The 7,487-nt window shown below is 40.3% G+C and overlaps 1 pseudogene across 1 annotated transcript; it reads right to left on the reverse strand.

Annotated features, from left to right (window-relative positions):
* Nucleotides 1-1,025: 1,025 nt before the first annotated feature.
* Nucleotides 1,026-4,268, reverse strand: LOC147902383 (uncharacterized; annotated as a pseudogene). The gene is made up of 2 exons (XR_015540894.1): nucleotides 4,129-4,268; nucleotides 1,026-2,953 (listed from the first exon to the last, which is right to left on the reverse strand). The product of XR_015540894.1 is annotated as an uncharacterized LOC147902383 (transcript).
* Between the last annotated feature and the right edge of the window lie 3,219 nt (nucleotides 4,269-7,487).

A 7,487-nucleotide genomic window follows, 5' to 3' on the forward strand; every position in this document is an offset into this window, starting at 1 on the left:
ACCCGATGGGAATACCAAGCAATCTAAAAGCTATGCCCTCTTGTATTTGCTACATCCAATGCCAAATAAACATAGGATGTCAACCCCACTAGTATCGAAGAATGAGTCTTCCTTGGGTTAATTCTTGAGCGTGAGCAAGTGAATATAAGTTGATCTTCTGCCATAATACTTGAACACTATCATCCTTATAATTGATGGGTGGTGAAATTTGTATGATCAGCAATTGAATATACAAATATAGAAGTACTTGACAATATAGGTTATATTGATGCTTAATATGAACGATGAGGCAAATTAATGTTAACATATAAGTCAAATTAATGTTAACAATATGAGGCATCTTGCTATACAAATTCATATATATATTAACATATTTGTAGCCTTGACAAGCTTTGCCCGTGAAATTTCTTGGTAACCATAGCTCCTTCTCTCCCCTGCCCTGATTCTAGTCAATCTACCATCCCCTCCTGGGTGCAACCTACAAGAGAGCTCATACACTAACCACCTAACACTGAAACTTTAACATTTGAAGCATTGACACGTATGTGAATGGTAAGTCATACTTCTGCATATGTGACCCATGCAACATAGAGGATATTGTCACTCTCAAAAAAGACTTTCACTCACATGACAAAATCCCTATCCTCAAGGTCCTAAACAAATTTTTGAAAGCAACACTTCATGAGGAACAAGCTGGCCAAAAGGGCAAGAATGAAAATAGTTAGCACCAACTATAGCAATTTTTTGGGCAACCCCCATCACAAGTCACCCACATTCAATCTATCCTAGTCAATCAGACATTAACTTTGTGAACCCAACAAGGATAATGAAACATTTTCTCTAGTATGTATTAGAATCCAAAGACATGAAAATTTAGCCTTGTTGAGTTTGAAGGCCTGCAGAATGCAAGCCCAGACCCTTCACCATTTATACTATATAGTCCAAATTCAATGTGAACACATCAAAATTTGAATCCAGTTCTGAAACTCTTGCATGAAATCCTTACAATACAGTAATTCAAAGGCCAGTTGCCAAAAAGTAAGTCCCAAATCACAAGGGCGTGTTAATTTACAAAATTTCCTTTCACAGGATCAGACAGATGGAGGTTTCAGCAAAAAAACCTGATTCCAAGCTGCAGGTTTAGCATAAGATCATAACTTCTGTGTCCTTTGATAATTGTCTCTCCTGGCCTTTTGATGTCCTTAGACTGGCGTCTGTGATGGCGCCTTGAACGTTTCGATAATAAAGGCTCCTTTACAAGCTCATTTATGAGTACCCCTTGGGCATACTCTCTCTCAACAATGGGCAACATCGTCTCTTCTCCTTTCATCTCATCATCTTCCCAAATAGCCTCACCTGCTAGCAAAGATGAATTCCCTACAAGGAGCTTCTCAAGAGCACCTTCCAAACTCCATTTTCTTTCAAGAGATACGGCCGTAGTTGGCAAAGATCCTGCTTTCCTTAAGAAGTTACTTGTTGAGGTCTCTGGTATAGATGCCTGGCTTGACTTACGTACTTGATGTGCTGTGATTTTCACAATATCAGATGATGTTGAACGGCGAAGTCCATAAGATTGTCGATTCTTCCCAGAAAAACTCTCCCCGTCAGCTGTATTGGAGAGACCATGTAAGAATCCCACATGTCTTGGCAGAACCCATCCTTCAGACCTCTACTCCACGTACCTACATGTTCCCTTCCCATCCTTCAGACCTCTACTCCACGTACCTACATAACAGCTACAGTCAACCCATTTATAAATACCATGACCGTGCTCTTTTCCATTAAAGCATTGTCCTTCAAAAGAGTCCCCATTGCTCCAAGTAAGCTTCCCTTTCCCACTCATGCCATCCGCTTTCCAGTCTCCTGTGTACACATTCCCATTTGCCCATCTATATGTGCCACGGCCCTCTCGCCTCCCTTGATTCCAGAAACCTTCATACTCATCCCCATTAGCATAACGTTTTTTACCCAAACCATGCTTCAGATTCATGATCCAGTTCCCGGTGTAAGTGGCACCATCGACTCCAATGTAAGTTCCCTCTCCATGCATGCACCCATTCAAAAAACTCCCTTCATATGTTGCCCCTGACGGCCATGCAATCTTTGCATTTCCTGATTTCACTCCCTTGCACAATTCACCCTCATACATGACACCATCTGGCCATATGTACTTCCATGACCCATCCGCTGCCTTTTCTCTCCAGGGTCCCAAATGTGCATCATCTCCATCTGCCAGTCTATTCTCTGTGGCTAGAGAAGGAGTATCATCCACAGCTGTAATTCCTTCAACAAAGTCAACAGAATGTGATGTGTGTGACAATATCACAGCAGAGTCTTCAGAAGGATGTATTTGGTCATGTCTCCCCTGTACGGACAAATGTATTTTTCCCTTCTCGTGATCTGTGTCGACTAAAGCGCCAGACATGCAGAATAATCTACTTGGTACCATAGTGATTGGAATGTGAGACCATGTACTCATCAATGTTAACTTCTGAAACCTGAATCAAACTCAGGCCTTCCTTTTCAGAAACAATCCCACCATGTACACAGATCAAAGGAATATGGCATGGCATACTGCTATAAATCAAGGTGCTATCTCACAATTTCAAACACAAGATATTATTGCATTTCGACCATGTGGAAGAGATTATGAACATCATCCTGTATTGCTTTGCTTAAGTGACAGCCTATTTTGCATGGAACATTACACACTAGCTGCATCGCCCAACATCTGGCTTCTGTCATCTCTCACTAGCTTTACAGTAAAAACACTAAACCTGGCATCGTACACGTTCTGTTGTTTTCCAAATGACTAGCTGCATTGTATTGCAGGAACATCTGGGATTGCAAACAACTCTGCAAAAGTACTATAAAGCGCTGGGAACAAAGTTTAACACTGGCTTTTCACACTCAAATGTTCATGTGATTTTCAACTCAATCTCCCTCCCGGAATCTGCAAACAGAGAACATGATATTAGAACAGGACTGTAAATCCTTCAAGACTTTCTTGATCGACATGAATTCAAGAATAAGAAGCCAAAGTCAAAAAAGTTGTGTGCGCGCAAAATATGTTATTTGCCTGCGCAATTGATCCCAGCTGCATAGGAGAACAAGGGGCAATCAGGAATACGAACTTCTCATCCCAGATTCCCACGTTAACATTTTTGGAAAGAAAGGGACCACAATGTATGAGCAATCTTCTATACAAAGTTGTGAAAGTCAGAGAGATGCCAACTAAGTCATCCACTGAAATTAAACCTTGCATTGAACGCTTCCGGACAAAATAGTGACCTAGTGATTTTGTCGCCTGTCAAATTTTATGGAAGCTACACAGGTCTCCAAAAAGTAGCAGCCTGATAAAAAGGAAGACCGTAGACTCGGAAAGATAGTGCCATTCATTTGAAGCGCTACTTACATATCAAAACATCTTTTACAGCAAACAATGGTTGCTGGTTCAGAAAGCTATATATTTTGTAAGATTGGTGATACGACCTATTCAAGAAAAGGTGAGAAATTTGTCAGTCATGAAGAGAGGCTGGGATGATACCAGTTCACGGTACTAATCATAAGTCGTAAAGAAGAAAAAGAAAATGATAGAGATTATCTTGGTTTATAATCACAGCTCAACCAGATGCTCACTATCCATTAAACAGGTCCAATGTGTAAGCGAGATCGTGTAATTAAAGCTCGACATCCACTATGTATTCAACCAGAAACCATCTCCTCTACTGAAGTATGAATACCACATTGGGCTCGATTGCTGATCCTTAATTCACTCAGGAGTGCAACCCATCAAATTATGCTCAGAATGCTAAGCATGACACGATGCGCCGGCTTACAAAAACATATGCGTGATAATCTAAGAAGTCAACTTGCGAAATCTCGATGAGTAGCTACGCCTTCAAAATTCTTCCGGATAGGTGGTAGTACACAAAATTCAAGACCCATCAGGAGCTCCATGCGAATGTTCTGAGAGATCGTGAGCAGAAATCAAAGAAAAAATAAGCGGGCTGAGAATTGAAGCGTGAGGAATCGAATTGGGTGTCCATTAACATGGAACTGGAAAGCACAACGGCTGAATTGATGCATTACTACGCAATGAAATGAAAATGCGGAAGAAGAAATCACCTCTCACGGCCGATCTCTTCCAGCAGTACTGCGGGAGACGGTGATGCTTGCTGCTATCACTCGTGGGCAGTTGTGATGATCGCGTCGTGCGTAGAAATCCGGCGTGCTCGCAGCTACAATCTGTTGCCTGCAGCTAGGGCGATCGGCCAAAATTCATGCCCAGCACCCAACAAAACAGACGCTGCAAGCTTAAGGAGCACTTATGGCGACGACCCAGATGCCCGTTCTTGCTCGAAACCAGGTATGTCGACAAGTGTTTGCGCTTCGCCACAGATGCAGCCCAGATACCTCCAAAAGGAGGAGCTCCGGCAGCAGCTATGGGCGGACAACAGAAATGCAATTTCTTCTCGAAGATGAGGATTCAAGCTCGAGCAGCAGAAAATCAGGTGCAAGCTTCAGCTGTGGCGACAAAATCAGATGCAGATTCTCGCTCAAAGATGAGGCTCCGAGCTTGCAAAAGAACAGCTATGGCGATAATCTAGATACGAAATTTGTTATAAGCACCAGATGCAGATTCTTGGCTTGCAAGCTTGACACAGCGGCTGGGAATGATGCAGAATTGGTTCTCGAGCAGCTCCAGGCTATGGCGAGTGCTCCAAGAATTAAAAAAAGCTTTGCTGGAAAGGTGGAGATGGCAGATCAAGCCAGCAATTCAACTGATAAAAGGAAGAAACTTGATGCAAGTGAAACTTTCCGAGCAAATCTCGAAAAAAGCTTGTCTGGCTTGGGCGTAGGGAATCTAGGACCAGGCAACCATTCCCACACATGGCATTTATCAGCAATCAGAAATCGAAGCAATTGATCTCCAAGCGAATTGCAGATTCAGATGCTCTCTCAACATCAATCATCAATCCGATTATTTGAGCTAATTGGAGACAGATTACAATCAGATTTTTGCTGTGGTGATGGGGATGAAAAACAGAAGCTCTTTGGAAAAAGGTGGCAAGCTCTGTGGAGAGAAGATGGCAATAAGCTATGGCCTTTGCAAAAGTCTGCAAATTGAGCTTCTTTGATTGATTGAATTGTGTCCCACACATACCGTCAATCATCAATCAGAAATTTTGGTCTACATGCAAATTGCAGACAAATTACAAGCAGATGGCTTATGATGGTGGGGAATGAAGCAAAGGTTTTGGTAAGCTTTGTAAACAAAAATGGCATTGCAATAAGAATTGTTCTACAAATGACATACCTTAAACAGAAGACAGAATCAGCAGTAAAGATCACAACAGCTTCTTCGTAATTGACTAAATAGTTTCTCACAAACTTATGCAGAAGACAGAATCAGCTTGTAAAGATGACAACAGCCTTTACTTAATTGACTGTTTCTCACAATTTTATACAGAAGACAGAGAATCAGCTGTAAAGATCACAAATTACAACAGACTGATTTGAATTTTTTCTCTTATCTTTTTACAGAAGAAACACAGACTCAGGCAGATTACAACAGTTCTGCTTAATTAACTGTATCGCTTCTTTGTTTACATAGAAGACACAGAATCGGCTCTAAAGATCACAATTAATTTGATTGACTTGCAGTTTCTCTAACCTTCAAACAGAAAACAGAATCAGCTGCAAAGATGAGAAGATCTTCTGTGTAATTAATTTTACAGAATCACAACTCCATCTCAGAAAGAGCATGTAGCTACTCTTCACTGAAGACAGGACAGAATGAGTCCAACTTAGCTTAAAAACCAGGCCTGCTGAATCCTACCCTCATCAATGGGTATAATAAAAATAGTTGAAAAATTCCCTCAGCAAATGCAATCACTGATCACCAATCTCTTGACAGACACCCCAGAAAAAAAGTGGGAACGCATTATTACACCCCCACGGTGGTGGGAGAAATGTGACTTATTGAAGCCCAAAAGTCTTAGTTTATAACAAACAAATGCCAAACCAATGCCCAGACAAACAAATGCCAAACAAATGCCAAACCAATGCCCAGACAAATGCCCAAAAGTCTTAGTTTATAACAAACAAATGCCAAACCAATGCCCAGACAAAGACAAACTAGGGGGGAAAAGAAAGGGAATTCCTTGTTTAAACAAAGTCAACATGTGGAAGGATGTGACCATGTGGTATCGGGGTCATATCAATTCCTCCAATAGGGTCGCATAATGCATACATGCTTTTGAAGTCATCTATTGGAAAATGTGCCAGAAAAAAAGGCATTGCCTTGGAAAATGTGTCGGAAAAAAAAGGCATTGCCTTGGCTTTGATTATTTGCAAGTTGTTTGTCGAGCCCATGTGTGTGCCCATTTGTATGCATGCACGTATGTATATGTCTTAATAATGTAAAAATATAATCATAAAGGGGGTCAAGATTTGTATTACTTATGCACTTCCTTAGGTAATCCAAGGTGGGCGCATGCGCACGTGCCCCAATTGTCTGTGTAACTATAAATGCATAATCTATCGTGAGGTCCAATATCATCCTCAAATTTAATAATCGCTCTAAAAGCTCACTTGAGTTGTATGTTGATATTTACATATTGAATATCTAATAAAAGTGATAGTGCACCTTAAATTCCCCTATTGTTTATTTGTTGTAATTATTCTAAGATCCTAATGGCCACCAAGACAAATTTCGAGCCATAAAAAAACCTACACTAATAAATCACATTCATTCAGCACTTAGTGCAATAGAGAAAGAGAGAGAATATAGCATTACCTCCATATTAATGCTTCATGTTTGAATTTATAGACCAAGTAATTAGTGACTTTTTAAAAATCAGCCATAAGAGACTAAAGATCTGATTCACTTGCAAGTGGAAATTTTCCTACTATTACCAACAAAAGTGAGGATAATCTTATTACGTAAGAAAAACAACAAAAGTAATGACACATGCTTCTTCGTGTAATAGATGTCAAACTTCCAGTGGGGTCATTTGGTCCAATGTTATTTGTAGCATCCAAAGAGATATCAAATTGTGACACAAGAGTTGCCAACTTGCAATGCAATCTATGGAGCCAATACACACCTCCCACTATTTACCAACTTGTGCTCCTCTCCAAAACAGCATACATCACATCATTTATGAAGTGTCAAAAAATTGATCTCTCTTTGTGCCAACCTTTTGCACTTTTAATGCCTATTAGTTTGTGTGTTTACATGACAGACAACAAAGAGGAATAGAATATTTGTTTCTCACTAATTGTCCATGTTCAATGAAATTAGATGAGAACAGAACTTAAACACTATAACCCTCTTGGACATTCATTCAAGAGAACACACTGCTATGAAATTGCGTAGCTAAAACCTATCAAAGTCAAAAAGGAAGGTCATCTTTCGAAGGAACAAATAATTCAGCAGAAAAGTTGTGCATAAGATACATCACATGTTATTTAAATCACAT

This window comes from Dipteris shenzhenensis, chromosome 4 (genome assembly GCF_047967505.1).
Source record: "Dipteris shenzhenensis isolate YYH24624 ecotype China chromosome 4, Dip_SZ_1.0, whole genome shotgun sequence".
NCBI lineage: Eukaryota > Viridiplantae > Streptophyta > Polypodiopsida > Gleicheniales > Dipteridaceae > Dipteris > Dipteris shenzhenensis.